Source organism: Falco naumanni, chromosome 1 (genome assembly GCF_017639655.2).
Source record: "Falco naumanni isolate bFalNau1 chromosome 1, bFalNau1.pat, whole genome shotgun sequence".
NCBI lineage: Eukaryota > Metazoa > Chordata > Aves > Falconiformes > Falconidae > Falco > Falco naumanni.
In genome coordinates this window covers 66,505,089-66,520,369 of record NC_054054.1, presented here as the reverse complement: position 1 = coordinate 66,520,369, position 15,281 = coordinate 66,505,089, and the positions used below count along the sequence as shown (strand labels likewise).

The window sequence follows — 15,281 nt, the reverse complement described above, 5'->3', positions numbered from 1 at the left end:
TAATGGTGCTTAGAGGAAGCTGAGTTACAGTCACTTACGTTGGTTGCAGTAGTAGAGCACTGCCTTGTTGAAGTTGGTGTTGTTGCAAACCAAAGCCTACTTTAAAAGTCCTAAACTGTAGCGCTACTGCCTGGGGATGCACTTCTCAAAGGTTCTTCCAGCCCTGTACCAAGGTCACGAACAGCAGGTGCTAAGGAAAAGTAGGACATTTCACCACAGAAATGCACCTAGCTCTTAACAGCTTGAACATAAGATTTGGTTGTAATCATTAGTTTGCAGCATTAAGATGCCTGATACAAGCCTGTCTCTTTCCTTTGTTACTTAACTAAAATGTAAATGTATCTTTTTGTTTTTTTCCCCTTGTCACTTTCTTTGCTCCTTTCAAGTAGGCTGTTCCTTTCTGGTGTAGCAACAGATCTTACAGACTTTGTACTTGGGAACTTCCATTGATCAAATCCATAAATCTCAACATCTAGGAGTTACTGTAGTAATCTGATTAGCAAATAGTTTTAGCAGATTCTTAAACCGTTATAGGTGAGGAGCAACATCCCTGTTCTCCTGCTGAGGTGACTGGTATATTTTTGTCTTGTCCTTTCTCAGTTACTGCACAAGGCCTGCAGATTATTCTGATGGCCCCATAATTCTGATGCAGGTGAAAATACATTCTTACGGTGCTAGGCTGCTACAGATTTTCAGTGGTGGAGTCCCTGTGAGGGCTAGGAACTTGTCTTCTCAGTTGCTTTTCTCCATACTACTATCAGTTCCTCCTATTCCAAAACCCAGCAGCATTATGTAAGGATCTTTCCACACTCTCTTGGTGGGAATTTTACTTTGATTTCATTCTGTGGCTGCGTTGTTAGGCTGTGCGTGAGGGAGAGTTGCAGCGTATGGCAGACATAAGACACACACAGAGGTGTGCTTGCAAAGGCTCTGCCTTCTGAGGCAGGGGGCTGAGTCCAGACTATTTAGGGATTCGTGACAAATGATGGCAGCAACAACTATTGCACAGGTGTCTCACTGAAAACAGTTGACCCTATCTATCAGTAGCCAGCAGTGCATGCTGACTGCATGCACTTTTCATTGCCCCCTTTCTCAGGGCTCTTGCCACACACTGGTCAGTTGCAATTTGAAGGAGCACGATGTGTTTAATTTGCCATTCAGAGAAGTGCCAAAGCCCAGCAGAAAGTAAGCTGTCCTTCCTAAAGCAGATGCCTCCTCTTCTTTCTCTCCTGCTATCAAATCTACAAACTGCTGTAGTATGGCACAGGTCTTTAAAAATACCTTCACAGCCCTGCAGTTCCCTGAAAATGCAGCACTGTTAATCACTGGCTGATGTGTAGGTCTGTCCAGAGGTTTCCCCTATGTACTTGTGCAGATGCATACGTCCAAATTTGAGTTTAAAAAAAGTATGAGTTTTGCATCGTGGGGCTGAATATGGTAACAAAGTTATGTATTCCATCACTTCAGAAACTGGACTGATGCGCTGGTTGTTGCTCCCCGTATGTTGCTTGTGAGGCCAGGATCAGGATTCCACAAGAGTGAAATGGATGGCAGTGAGTTATCAGAAGTTGATTTTGAAAAGGAATGGATTTGAGGAATCACCTGCAAAATTTCTGGTGCAAGATCACCCCAAGACACCAGCTAGGCAGAGAGATGGCAGGTTTTGAATCAGTTTCACAAGGTGTCCTGAAGGGAAGATGTAGCTGTATTTAATCCAGTAGGCAAAGTGGAATACCTCCAGTGAATTGGGAACTCTCTCCCTCCCCCAGACACATTGGATATTTTAATTTCATTTAAAGCTTTGAGTAGTCTTTTTTTTCAAATGAAGAACTGTACTGTCTCTTGCAGAGGTTTGTTGAATCCATGCCTCTGCATTTATTCCTAAAGCTACCTGTTTGCCAGTCTACTCAGCCCCTCCAGGCAAGGAGGAGATGAGACTCCCAAGTTTTTCGTCGTACAAACAGTGTAACTTAATACCAGGCAAGAAGTCTGAAGGGAACAGAGATGAAAACAGGAGCCACCTCAGTGTTCAGGCTTGAGAGAGTTAGCTGATAGACCTAACAGTACTTACATTAAGGGTGCTCAACCCTTGGGTCTAGGAAGTAAAATAGTTTGCTCTGTGATAATCTCACAGATACAGAGCAGGTAGCAGGTTTGGAAGCGTTACATTAGGTAAATCTAATTAGATTAGATTAGGTCAAGTCATGTCAGTGAGAGGGTGGGTAACATGTTTTATTTGTGGATGAGAGGAAGGGGAGCACTGTGGTTTTTGAGAATGCTGGTACTGAGTCTCCGTCAGGTGAGATAGGAGTAGTATTTGAAGGTGCTAGGAACAAACTGTAGATTTTAGCCAAGCAGGTCAATGTGATCTGTTTAGAGCTGTTGCTGTACTAAACCTGAGCTGCTTGTGTGCTGATGATACTGTGTACTCATCTCCCATTCCAGGAGCCAGGCCTGTAGGTGGTGGTGGGGCTGGGCTAGTTACATCAGGGTCTGAAGCTTCCTCTGCACCTGAAGTGGCTTTCCCGAGTTCTTGCACAGCTTGTGCTGTTTTGATTTCCGCAGTGCAGGGCATGCTGAAGGTCTCAACATTTCAACCAGCCAACTAGAAGTGCACATAGCCTCCTTCCTGCAGGAATTCAGGACCCAGCAGAAATGCCTACATGAGCCTTGTTTATCAGGAAGAGGCATTGTAACCTTCTGTAGCAGGAAATAGGCAGCGTTGACCTCAAGGCAGTTTAGTCATCTGATGCTGTGAAAGTTGATTTTTCCCTGGGAAGATCCTCCTATTTCTTGAGGAAGGCCTCTGAGTAATGGAGGTAATACATGCAGTGGATTCAGGCAGTATAGTTCACACAGCACAGGGACAGAGATGCATGATGCGCACAAAGGTGGCATTGCAGACCTTGACTGAAGCACACCAAATTGTTTCAGCTGAGGGGCTCCATTACAGAAGCAGTGACTAGCCAATACACAGAGTGTTTGGAAGGCATTGGGTTGGCACTGAACAGTGGCAGAGGGCTTTGACTGTGTCTCCACCTTCTAAATTTTTGGATTGGTACAACCCTAGCAGATAGCATCCATTCTGTGTTGGCTTTCCTGACTTGGTTTCGTAAGCTGTTACCACTTACACAGGACTGGTGTATTAGCAAGGGTTAGGGGCAAGTAAGTCAGGTTTGTGGAATGGGATGAAGCAGTCAATAATGTGGAGGTGCAAAGGTTAGGATAACTGCTGTGCTGCGTGATGTGAACCTGATTTGCTAGCCATTCCTTAGACCTGAGTACCAGGAGCTGCTGTCTGCCATGGGTAACAAGGAAGCTACTCTCTTTTCTAAAGCTTTTCATAGGTACTGAAAAGGTCTGAAAAGGATCAATCTCCTTGGTTCTTATGAGTGAAGCCTTAGAGAAGAGAGTCTGTGCTGAGCTAGTGGTGCAGTGTACACAAAACCTAGTGATCATGTGGAAGGTTTTGTTGTTTTGTGGATTTTTTCACCAGTTCTGTGCCCTTGGGCTTTGTGCAGAGCAATTTCTACTGCTGAGATGGGTTGTCTGGGCTGCCAGTCACCAAGAATTTGAGGCTAAGACCAGGTGTCTTATTTGTCCCTTGGAATCAAAGGACAGTAGATTGAGGCTGAATATCTGGGTGACAGAACAGAAGAAAAACAAAAGCAGGTTGGGAATCCAAGTGTGGAACAGCATGGGATCTGTGGGATCCAACACAGCCCTATCCATAGTGTGGTTTCTGTTGGTGACCACATAAGTGGCAATGTCAGTACAAATGCACGTGGTTCAGGAGATCTGGTAGCTTGTCATGAAATGACAGAATGGAGATCTTTGTGGGATTGTCTATAGTTTTCACAGCTGAATCAAAATTCTAGCTTCAAAACACCAGAGTTTGCTACAGCCCACTTCATTTCTGTAATAGACTAAGAGAGCTTTTAATAACTGACCTCACTTTCACAAAATCATAAAATAACTTAGGTTGAAAGGGACCTCAGGAGATAATCTGGTCCAGCTACCTGCTCAAAGTGCAAATAACTGTTCTTCCATGGAAAAATGCATTTCAAGCAAAGAGCAAATGTGGTAAGTTTCCTTCAGTCTGCGATTTGACAGTGATAAGGAGTGGGGAGTCAGCATTTATAGGGGAAAAGATTTAGGTAGTCTTATGAGCAGCTATTGTTATTATGAGATGTGTTAAAATACTTGCCTAGCTTTTAGGTCTGGGAAACTGAACCAGATTGTAATTATCTTCCACACAGCAAGGGCAGAATTATTAACCACTGTACTCTCATACGGCCAAAGTTGGAGCTTTGAACACAGTGAATTGTCTGGTGTGGTGAGAGCAGAATGGAGCAGCACACTGCTTGGTGCACAAATAGGAACTTGCATTCAGTTTGCAGGGCTAAAAGCTTAGAAAATGCCATATTTCACTTGTAAATTGAGTGTACTTTATCCAGGAACTTATTCTGCATTTATGAAAGAACTTCTGAGGAAATTCATTTTCACCTGGAAGGATTTGAAGAGAAGCAATTGCATATATATTTTTTTCCCTATAGAAGTTTTCTTAGTTGAGAAAACATGGATAGGGAGAATTTATCTCCTGGACATGCTTCCTTTCCTCCTGCTGCCTTCCCACATATTCAGGCTCATAATGTCCTTGTGGCAACTCTGAAAGATGCAGAAATAGAAAACAAATTCTAAATTAACAAACACGCATATGTTTGTCCCCATGTTGAAAAGTGTGTTCCAGTTTATATTTCTCCTCTTTCATTCGTGTCTCTTGCCAATCCCATTCGTCTTCCTTGCAGGTTCTTTCTGCGCACATCTCACCAGTGTGCATTGTCTTGTCACTTGGAGTGGCGCTCATCTCAAAAGATGTTTCTGTCTGCAACCTTCTTTTCAGAAAGCCGTTGTAGGTTCCCTTTGTAGGCAGTGAAGCCCAGAAGACAGTTCAGCTGACTGGATACAGATAGGAGTAGGTTGAACTGTGCTCTGAATGCCTTTGCCTAGGTCTCTATGGCTTGCAAAAGGGATGCAAGGTGGTCTCGTCAGCTGCGCAAATCTTTGTAGTAATTCCCTGTATGTGGTGATGAATGTGGATTTATTCATGTTTAACCAGGTTTCTAGGTTTCCTTGCTCTATTTACAATAACGATGTTCAGCCTCTTCAGCCTCTGAAGATGTCTTCAGCCATGTAGTGGTCATTCCTGGGAGGGACAGTTAACTCATCCCTTGTAGCTACAGTCTCTGGTGGCTATCCAAGCTCTCTGCACTAAACGCAAAGCTAGTCTGCAGCATGTGACTACTGATTTCCTTTAATCAGCGAGTGCTGCTTGAACTACAGTGTCCCAATGGAATTGCATTAGAGGTTTCCTCTGTAAGTATTGTGCCTTTCTAAGTGGCTTTCCAACAGCATACTGAATGGTATAAGCAGAGAACAGGGATTTAGCAGTCAGTCAGTCATCAATAGCATCCTGCTCTTAAGCCAAAGTAATGATCACTAGTTTAAAAATGCCTGGTTTTTTGCTAAGAGCATGCTGTTCTGATAGGTGAATGCAGGTATGTATATGTGTGTAATTACTCTCATCATGTGCAGCAAAACCAGTTGAACAGCATGTTTATAAAAACTGTCCGTAAGAGCGATTGCCTCTTGAAGGAGCACAGCTCATATAAGAGGAGTGGGACTGTCTCCAGCCAGCCCTGGGAGACGATGCTGAGAGCATATTGAAAAGCTGTCTTCAGCAAAAGCTTGCCAGTTTAACAACTCTGTTCACTGTTCCTATTGCACAGTGGGCTCTTTGACGCAACAGAAAGAGCTGCCTTTTTTTTTTTTTTTTTTTTTTTGCTTCCTCTTAAATCCGCCTGGCCAATTTAAAGCTTGTGGATATTTCTTCCCCCTCGGGGAAAGCTTATATGAGGATTTTCTTTTTTAACAGTTCATTCTGTGAAACCGTTTTTTTCTTGTTTGCTGTTAGAAAATGTTGGAGCTGAAAAGAAGGCTTTCATTGCAGGTCAGTGTATGAACTCTTGACCAAAGAATTTTATATTTGAGTGTAGCTTTAGCAAGCACTGTCGTTTGGGAGGAAAAAGCAAGTTTACAAGGTTGTATCGTGTGAGCCCATGTGTGCCTACTACTGGAATAGGGATCTTCAGTGACTGAGTTCTGCACAGATGAATTTACAATCTTTCTTTTGTAGACAAATTGACCAAATTAATATTTTACTGTTAATTGAGGTGACATTACAGTTATGTCTATATTATTTAATCCCTGAATGTCTCTGCTCCCTCAAAATGCAATAAACCTTACTATGAATTTCAAATATAAAGTTTTTGCCTTTTTCTGTTGCAAGGATTGTCTTTGTGAGTTATAATTATTTTTTTTCCCTTCTTTTCAGCACACTTTACTGCGAAGCATGTTACTCCTGGGCACATTCTGTCTGCAGGGAAGATAGTTATTATTTTGTATTTCTTACACTGCTATCAAGGGATCTGAGAAAGGATGTAGAAGTATTGTTAGTGTCTCTGTTCAAGCTGTATTTGAGGTAAGGCAATCTCCTTTGCTTATCTCTGAAATTAGAAAAGTAGATGCGGTATTTCCTTCATTTATAGTTACTAAGATTATCCTGTTGCTGTTTGGTTTTCTTCTTGATAAAAATATGAATGTATTTGTTACAAAGCTGTTCCTTATCTAGGTGATATTTAAAATCCTGTATTTTTATTTCAGCAGTATCTACTAGGTATCTGCATGTTTCTATTAGCTTATATACCCTAGATCAAGGAAAGATAATTTTTGTAATTGCTTTGGTTTTCTATTATCAAGTGTGTGAGTGCCCAGGGTAGGCAATTCTTATGCAAACTTTGTAAAACTGAGTTACGAATTTTTTTCCACTGTGAATCACTTTCCTTGTAAGATGATGACTTATGGTAATGTTTAACTTGAGTAGAATTGTTTTTAAACACATACAGTGCATTTTTTCGTGTATTATTTTTTTATCAGCACTCCAAAATAAAATAGAAAAATAACAAATCATATCAGACTGTTTATTTCCTTCTTCACTTAATGTTGCCTGTTATGGGAAGTACATAGCTTTTAGAGGTTGAATCATTATTTATGAGGATCAGCACAATTTAAAGGTCCCACTGCAACATTGGCCATATGCAACTGCACTGAAAATGGAATTTGTATGGAATACCACTGTTGGTGAGTTATGATTAGTGCCTGGGGAATTAGAAAATACTACTTCTTGTTTATGTTTCTTTTCAAACATTAAGAACTTGCCATTCAGGGGAGATTAATTTTTCTTTTACCCTTTTCTGTAGCAATGGTACAGTTTTTATAATTCCAGATTATGACACATGCTTTCTGTAATTTTACTGTTATTTAAAGTGATCTGAGTCTTTTGTGACGTCTCTTAAGAGTGGAAGCATGTTTTAAGGCAGACAAGCTGTACTGCAGGTCCAGAAACTTTATTAATTTAGAAAAATGTTCTAAATCTGTTTTGTTTGGCTCCTCAATCTCTGACACTCTTTGCTGTTTGCAATCAAAATAGTGTTGCCTCCATTCAAGAAACCTGTCTTTTAATGGTTTCTTGAGAGGCTTTTCACTTGGGATGGGGTAGGGAATGGTACAGAGTAGAGTCATGAAGCTACAGTGAACTAATTTTAATTTTACAGAGCAGAAATATTTACTACTATAAGCCCTTATAATACTCAAATTCATTCAAAGGTGGTTTTAAAACGCATTGAGGCTTAAATTTCTTTAATCAACATCACACTAAATCTTCTTAGCACTTGCTGTCATCTTATTTTGGGGAGTTATAAATCCATGTCCTGTCACAGTGCAAATACACAACTGATATCTGCAACCTGTTTTCTGCTGTCAAAAAAAAAAAAAAAAAAGCTTATTCCCTAGTGTTGAAGTTATCTCAAATTGAATGTGCCTTAAAAAGCTTAAAATTAAGTAGTATAGTAAACTAATGCAGTCTTTATATAACATGTTTTCTTAACACTTTTCTCAACAAATTAGATGCCACTGTCATCACTGGCAGGAGAGTGTATTGGGCTACATTCTTTCCCTTCTGATCTCTAGTTTGTGAGGTAGACAGTCCTGGTTCTCAAAGGGAATCTCATGAGTAACACACCATGATGTGTTGACATTTCTACTGGCATTACTTTGTCAGAAAGAATGAATGGGGAAGGAGAAAAAATGATGGGGGTGCCTTCGTGTGTTCTTTGGGATCTTTGGAGTTGAAGCATATGCTGCAATAGCTTACTGGAATCTAGCCTTCGTGCTTACTAACGGTTACTGGAAGGTATTTATTTCTCCTGATGTTTGTGGTGCCAGCTTTCTACCTAGCCAATGTAGCAGAGCTTGTGGCTTGCTGTATTTCTCTTTGCATGTTTTAAGCAGTGTCAGGTTAACTGGGTTAACTTGCTTTATTACCCTAGTGACCTGGTCTATGGTTTGCCATACCCTTGGGTAAGGAAAGGCTAGCTGTTGTCTAGTCTAAATCACACACAACTCAAGCCAGGTTAAGAGGAAATGCAGTAAGAACTTTTATTTATAACAGTTAATATAGGCAACACAGAAACACTTATGCAAGATACTGACAAAAATCAAAAGGCAAAAGCTAAATCTGTTTATACCTAGCTTGTATTAGAAAGATTTGTATCCCTATCCTACTGATTTGATCCTCTTTTGACAAGATTTTCTTGTTTGTATGTAGCTTAACATTCAGGTCACCTCTGTTGGAAAAAAAGCCTCTTCACAAGTGTCTGACGGTTAGTTACCCCTCTAATGAGAGAAAACTCCATCACACCATGTCTTTGGGAGCACCATTTTCTGATTCTTGAGGAACTTCTCATTTCTTACTCAGTCTCTTCTACAAAATTGTTCAGACAGTGTAGTGTTAGTCTTTTGTCCCCAAAACCATTTTGTTTGTGTCCATCCAGACAAGGTGTTGTTGTTCTTAATTATTTCATTATTAGAGACTGAAAGGTATCTTTATTGGTGTGTGTGTTACCTTCTTATACTTGACTGGTTAGTCAAAAAAGAAGTAAATCTCCTCCCTTTGGGACTTAGTTTTCAGGAAAGAATTGATCATAGTGAACCATATTCTCTACCAATAACTATATTAACATATTCAGTGGCGTGCAGAGCTCTCACTGGCTTTTTCCCGACACTAATACAGAAGATTGGTTGACAGAAGATAGCAGAGCACTGTGTGTTACTTTTTAAACATGGGCCCGCTGAAGAAGGGGACAGGATAGAAGACTTGGGGGGCATAACCTGAACAGTTTAAGGACCAAGGGCTAAAGAGAAATGGATCTGTAGTGCACCTGGCAAATTGTTCTGCTTCTAATTCTTCAGATTGCAACTATTTTACCCAGATTATCTTGTGTGTGTTTTAGACTGTGTGACTGCAGTGTCTGTGAGGGCCTCTCAGCACTGTTATAATATTACTAATAAGGAGTCATGTCTGAAGTCATGTCTTGGTCTGAAGAGGCCTTTGGCAGAGTGCCATGCTGCTGGAGGGCTTGAGTGAACCCCAGTGGTTTTGCTTATTCATGCAATTGAGAGGGACCCTTTCATTGCGACTTGATTGCATTTAGGCTCAAGAATAAAGACTTGGATAAAAATACCACACACTGAGTGTCTCCTACAGCCTCCAAAGAGCTTGACCAGCTCAATGGCAGTTAACATCTGCTTTGGGGAATGCCATGAGCCTGTTGATTAAGCTGAAAGAACTTTATTCCCTGTGTTCTACCTTAGCTGCAGCAAAACATTAAAAGTTGGGGCCTTAGTAGCAGCTTTCCACTTGTTTCAGTTCATTAACTACTCATTTAGGCTGCAGCTATAGGTACTAACTGCTGAGGCGTACAGAAAGCCTGTCTTCTTGTTTCACACCTTCGTTAGGAAACAGACAAAGCAGCCTGATCTTCCAGGAACTGTTTTGGAATTCTTGACTGTGATGTTCTTTGTATGGATGCCTGTTTTTAAATTTCTAGTGACTGGAAGGCATCAGAGAAGTGATGAAGCTGTAGAGGCTTTGCAGATTTCTTTTGGTTTTTCTCAGAAGTACTGATTTTGAGTCCATGCTTTGAAGGGTCAGCAGTGCAACCACTTCTAACTGTTTAACTGCACTGGCTAACAGAGAGGATTGTGGATTATTTACACCTCCTCTGTAGACTGTGAAAGGCAACCCAGACCACATAGCTTCTTGCCTTTACTAGAACCTGTTGAAGAAATATAATATTCAGTTCTGCAAAAGTAGTACTTTTCCTTATACTGAAAGCAATAACTTTTTTTTTTTTTTTTAAGGCACAAGCTTACTTCCTCAGTTTTAGAATAGTTACAATTCTGGATTCTATTTTCTGGTTCATCATCAACAGATTTATAGTTTTTAGGCTAAATATGCTTAACTCTGTTCCATGCCAAGCACTATTAAAGACAATGGGAGTGTTCTTAAAGAGTACATTAGCATTAAACGTTGAGATCTTCATAGAATCACAGAATGGTTTGGGTTGAAAGGGACCTTAAAGATCATGTAGTTCCAAGCCCCCTGCCCACGGCCAGGGAGACTTCCACTAGACCAGGTCGCTCTAAGCCCCATCCAGCCTGGCCTTCAACACTTCCAGGAACGGGGCATCCACAGCTGCTCTGGGCAAACTGTCTCACCACCCTCACAGTAAAAAATTTCTTTCTAATATCTAATCTAAATGTACTATCTTCCAGCTTAAAGCCTTTACCCCTTGTCCTATCACTATGTGCCCTTGTAAAAAGTCCCTTTCAGGTACTGATAGGCCACTATAAGGTCTCCCAGGAGCCTTCTCTTCTCCAGGCTGAACAGCCTCAACTCTCTCAGCCCATCTTCATAGGAGAGCTGCTCCAGCCCTCTGATCATTTTTGTGGCCCTCCTCTGGACCCGCTCCAATAGGTCATGTCCTTCTTATGTTGGCGGCTGCAGAGCTGAATGCAGTACTCTGCAGTACTCAGTCTGCCCTAAACTCTGCAAAGTTGCAGTTCTGCTGTCCCATTGAAGTCCTATAGCCATTCTACTAGCTTAATTGGTAGTCTGCTTCCTGCTCAAGAGAAGAGGCTTGCAGGGGTGTTATGAGTGTAGTTCAACTGGATAACTGTATTGCATGAAGTAATGCAGTCATCCAAGTAAGTTCATTTTTGCTAGTGATGTCTGTGAGCTAGATTGGGCAAAATCTAGCAAAGATGATGGGGAGTGGGGGGAACAATAGGAAAAACTGTGCAGGAAGCTTTCATCTTCAATAGCAGATAGAAGAGGTGATAGATTTCATTTCAAAGTCTGTGCCTGTGATGAAGTGGGCTACCCCTCCATTTACATTAATAGCCATGTCTTCATGTTGCATTGCCTCAATAACAGAGACATAAAACAGTGACTTGGGCATGGGCATCATCCTCCTATTCAGAAAGAAAAGAATTACAGAACAGTGATAGAAATTACTGAAGTGAATTCCTGGGGAAAGAGTATTTTTTTCTAGTTTCTTCTCCATTGTGTGACTGAAAGTGGTCCTGCAATTTACTGGCAAGAAGACATGGAACAATATGCACTCCAACAACCTTGGAACAGTGCACAGATACCCCTGGGAATTGTTTCTACTGGAAAGGGTTGAGGCAGCAATGGGTTTCTGGCTTGCTATTTCTGCAAAAGTTTTTTTTTATAGCTAAGGCTATAAATAGTTGACAGTTCTTAAATTGACTAATCCTCTCTTCCTCTCCAGGATGAGAAACTGGATCGAGATTTTCAAAGCCAAAAGTCTGCAGCCAGATATCCTTATTAATCATCTGTTTGTAACATTGCTCAGATTTTGAGGGAATTCTTTTACTGTTCCTGTTTTGTGTATGGTGAAAAGACTCATCCAGAGTCTTTCCAGTGGGCCATTGGCAGAACCAGAAGCAAGACTTAAGTCCTCTGCATTTCAGCTCAGAGCTCTGCCTACTAGATTGTATTCTATTGTATGGTTATATTTAGAAATTAGAATCACTTAATTTTCAAAACAGTTGAGCCATCTGTAACTCCATCTGGGTTGGACACGTTTTACTAAGTGATCACTGCTTTTGAAAGTTGGGTTGATAAAAAATTATGAGGTAAAACATTCAAACCACGGAAATGACTGAATATGCAAAGGGCTCCCAGGCACATACTTTCACACGTTACTCAGACCAGCACTGGGGTTACAGGTTTGTGTTTTGCTCACATCTTTTGCTGGGATGTGAAAGGTAAGGAGACATTGTCACTTGTACTGCCATTTCTGTTACCAAGGTGGTACTTCAACTACATCTGGGAGGGCTTACAAGGCAGAACATTTCAGTCTTAAAAATGGGATTTTAGCCCTTACATAATTCAAGAATTTTTCTTAGCATTTCTACCTATGTATTTCTTTCAGAGAAGGATAGCTATGAAAGTACTGGCCGTGGTGATTATAACAGAATTAGGTAGGTAGTGTTGCATGTGGCAGGGATCAATGGTAATCACTCAGTGTTGGAACAAAGGGGCTTCCAGTTATGAAGGGTATATTTTTGGGTTTTACCTTTTATAGCCACCCAACCCCTGATTAGGCTGTTAGATACCAACTCGTCTGGCCCAGAGTATGTCTATATGTGTGTTCTTTGCCTTCATGTATCCTACAGCTGATTTTTTCATTAACATTTAGGATGATCACATAAGTACTGACATCCTTCATAGTGTGAAGCTTTAAGAGTTGTATTGATTTGGAAAGGAGGGGCTTTACTCTGGCACATCAGTCTTTCCTATATGCACTTTTAACGTGGAGCCAGTATTCAAGGAAACCATTCTTAATCAGTTAGAATAATCTGAAAATAGAGGTGACAGTTTTGAAACATCCTTTTTACAGGAAGCTTTTTATTATTTAATTTGTGAGAAGGTGAAGCCCCTTGATTTCAGGGAAGAGGTTTTAAATCAACTTTTGGAAAGGTTGTAAAAAGCTATTAGCAAAATATCCAGTAGTGGTATTGTGAGTCAGGTTACCTGCACCATTTTTTTCTCATCAGACTGCTATTAAGTAAAAAAATTATCAGAGGGGAATATATAACACATCAGAATATTGACTCAAATCCTAGCAAATTGAAACAGAAATATTTTAGATTGATGCATTGACGAAAGTGGTGGTTACTAGCCTAGAAGCTGATGCAGAGATTTGTTTGAGCCACAGGGATAGAAAACAGCCTAAAGAACATGTCACTTACCTTCCAATTTGCAGGACAGTGTAAGGTGATCCTATGAGATAGAAGTCAGTGCTAAAGTTTTCTCATGGTTAATTGAGCCAAATATATGTATTTATGAATGAATTAATAAGCTATTCCACAAATATCCTAGCTTTCCCTGAGAACTGTTCAGGAAATGAAAAGCACTTATGTAATGTTAAAGGAATGAAAGGAAAATTTCTTAACATTAGGAAGGAATAATAAAGCTTTACTCTAAAATCCTTAGGAACTAACTATACTAAGAAACTAGATCATTGCCAATGTAAAGTACATGCAAAAGTGTGTTTTGAGAGCACATCTTAGAACGTCTTAAAAGTATTGTAATGGGTCAGTAGCCCTAATTTTTGAATGTGGCCAAAAAAAGTTTGGAACTCTGTGGGCGTGTTTGTTAGCTTTTATCCAAATGTGGTTTAAAATTCCTTTTTCTCCTTTGGTTCTGGATCTACCTTTCCTATGACAGCTAGGTAGAAGCAGCTGAAGAAGGTTGCTGTAACACCCCTTGTTTACCAGCAGTTCCAGGGAGTGATACACGTGCTGAGAGAACCGGAGCTGTATGGGATGCCTGAATGTGCCCTGTACTCCAGCTGCAGGGAGTATGTGGGAAGCAGACCGCTTCTGTTTCAGCAGAAGCACCTCTTACACTGAGGTGCTAGTTATTCTTGTTTAGCACAGGTGGGCAAGCAAGCCATTTCCAAGGAAAATGTAGGCTTTTTTTAGAGATTTAAGGGAGGCATTGCAGATTTTTTCCAGTAAGTGCAGGGCTGTAATTTTCTTACCTTCTTTGTAGTTCATTTGCTTGAGTTGGTGAAAACAGGCTCATTTGGTGGTAAAGCTTGTTGGGTTTTGTAAGGTAGTTGTCCATTTCTTATGTTCAGATTAGAATCTTTTTAGCTATGTCATAGCTTCAGAGTCCAAGTCAAAGAAACTTGGTTGCCAACTGCTTAGTAATCTTGTAAACCTATTAAACCTCATCAGCAAAAGAGACACAAATGTCTAGATTAGGGTTAGGAATTAAAATTTAACAAATTCTCAGTTTCACATCTTTCTTAGGATGACAACCTGTAAAGAGCTTTTGAAAGTCTTTGCATCTCTGTTGGGACCTTCTGTCATTTTACTGATGTCATCTTTGTTTTTTACCTCCTATCCTTGATGCTGAGGATTTTACACATGTTTGATATAGCACTATGATTTTACTTTCAGGCAACTCCAGCATGCCTTTATGTGGGTCACATATTCCTCCTCCTTCTCTATATTGGTCTAGGATTTCCAACTATTTCCATATTCATTGAGCTCAGTCACTACAGAGCCAATTGAAACAGGCAGGCTGCTCAATGTCTTTTCCACTCCAGGAGTAATTTAATCTGGGAGTGTGTGCATTATTTTTTCAGAGCTGAGCCATGTGTGCCAGGTGATCTGCAGTGGAGAGCAGCATCGTTATTAAAGAGGCTTAGGCACTTCACGCCGTTTTGTCCTTCTGCAACTTGTGCAGCTAACGGTACTGTCTTGATGTTTTTTCTAATATGCATGATTCGAATGTAATCAGTTAGAGGAGATGTAGAAAAGCGGGTGGGGCTGTATTTATATTGTATAAGATTGAGTTTCAAAGCCGTTGGGTCCTGTGAGTTCCTTAATCACTGCCTGACTTGTTTACAGAAGTGCTGTTACTCACAGAGCAGGTTAAGTCTATTTCTTTAGTTTCCCTTTGGGGTCATGCTAGAGTTAAAAAATCTTTAATGGAAGCTAGATATTGGTACATTCCCACAGAAAAATTTCAACTTTCATAAAACAGCAAGGGAGAGAATTTGGCTGTGAGGGATAAATCTTCAAGGAGTCTTTGCATCCATTATAATCTTCGTCTTGGTTGACTAATGTGCTCTTCTCCAGACAACCAGAGAGAGTAGGTGAGCCTTGGGTGTTAGGAAACATTAGGTTCATGAGAATCTCCTTCCACTGGAAGGGCTAACTGGGTGCCCTTTGGTATCAAAGGGAGTCCAAGGGAAGGGTAAACTCTTTTCCAGAGTTAC

At 40.6% G+C, this 15,281-nt stretch overlaps 1 protein-coding gene across 2 annotated transcripts in view; it reads left to right on the top strand.

The window, feature by feature from the left end:
- The first annotated feature begins 5,852 nt into the window (after positions 1-5,852).
- The window catches only part of CSGALNACT1 (chondroitin sulfate N-acetylgalactosaminyltransferase 1), a 47,568-nt gene continuing 38,139 nt past the window's right edge, over positions 5,853-15,281 (top strand). For both annotated transcript variants that reach the window (XM_040597409.1, XM_040597419.1), the window contains exons 1-2: positions 5,853-6,010; positions 6,395-6,541. The gene's annotated coding sequence lies outside the window, so the exon portion shown is untranslated. The remainder of the gene's footprint in view (positions 6,011-6,394; positions 6,542-15,281) is intronic.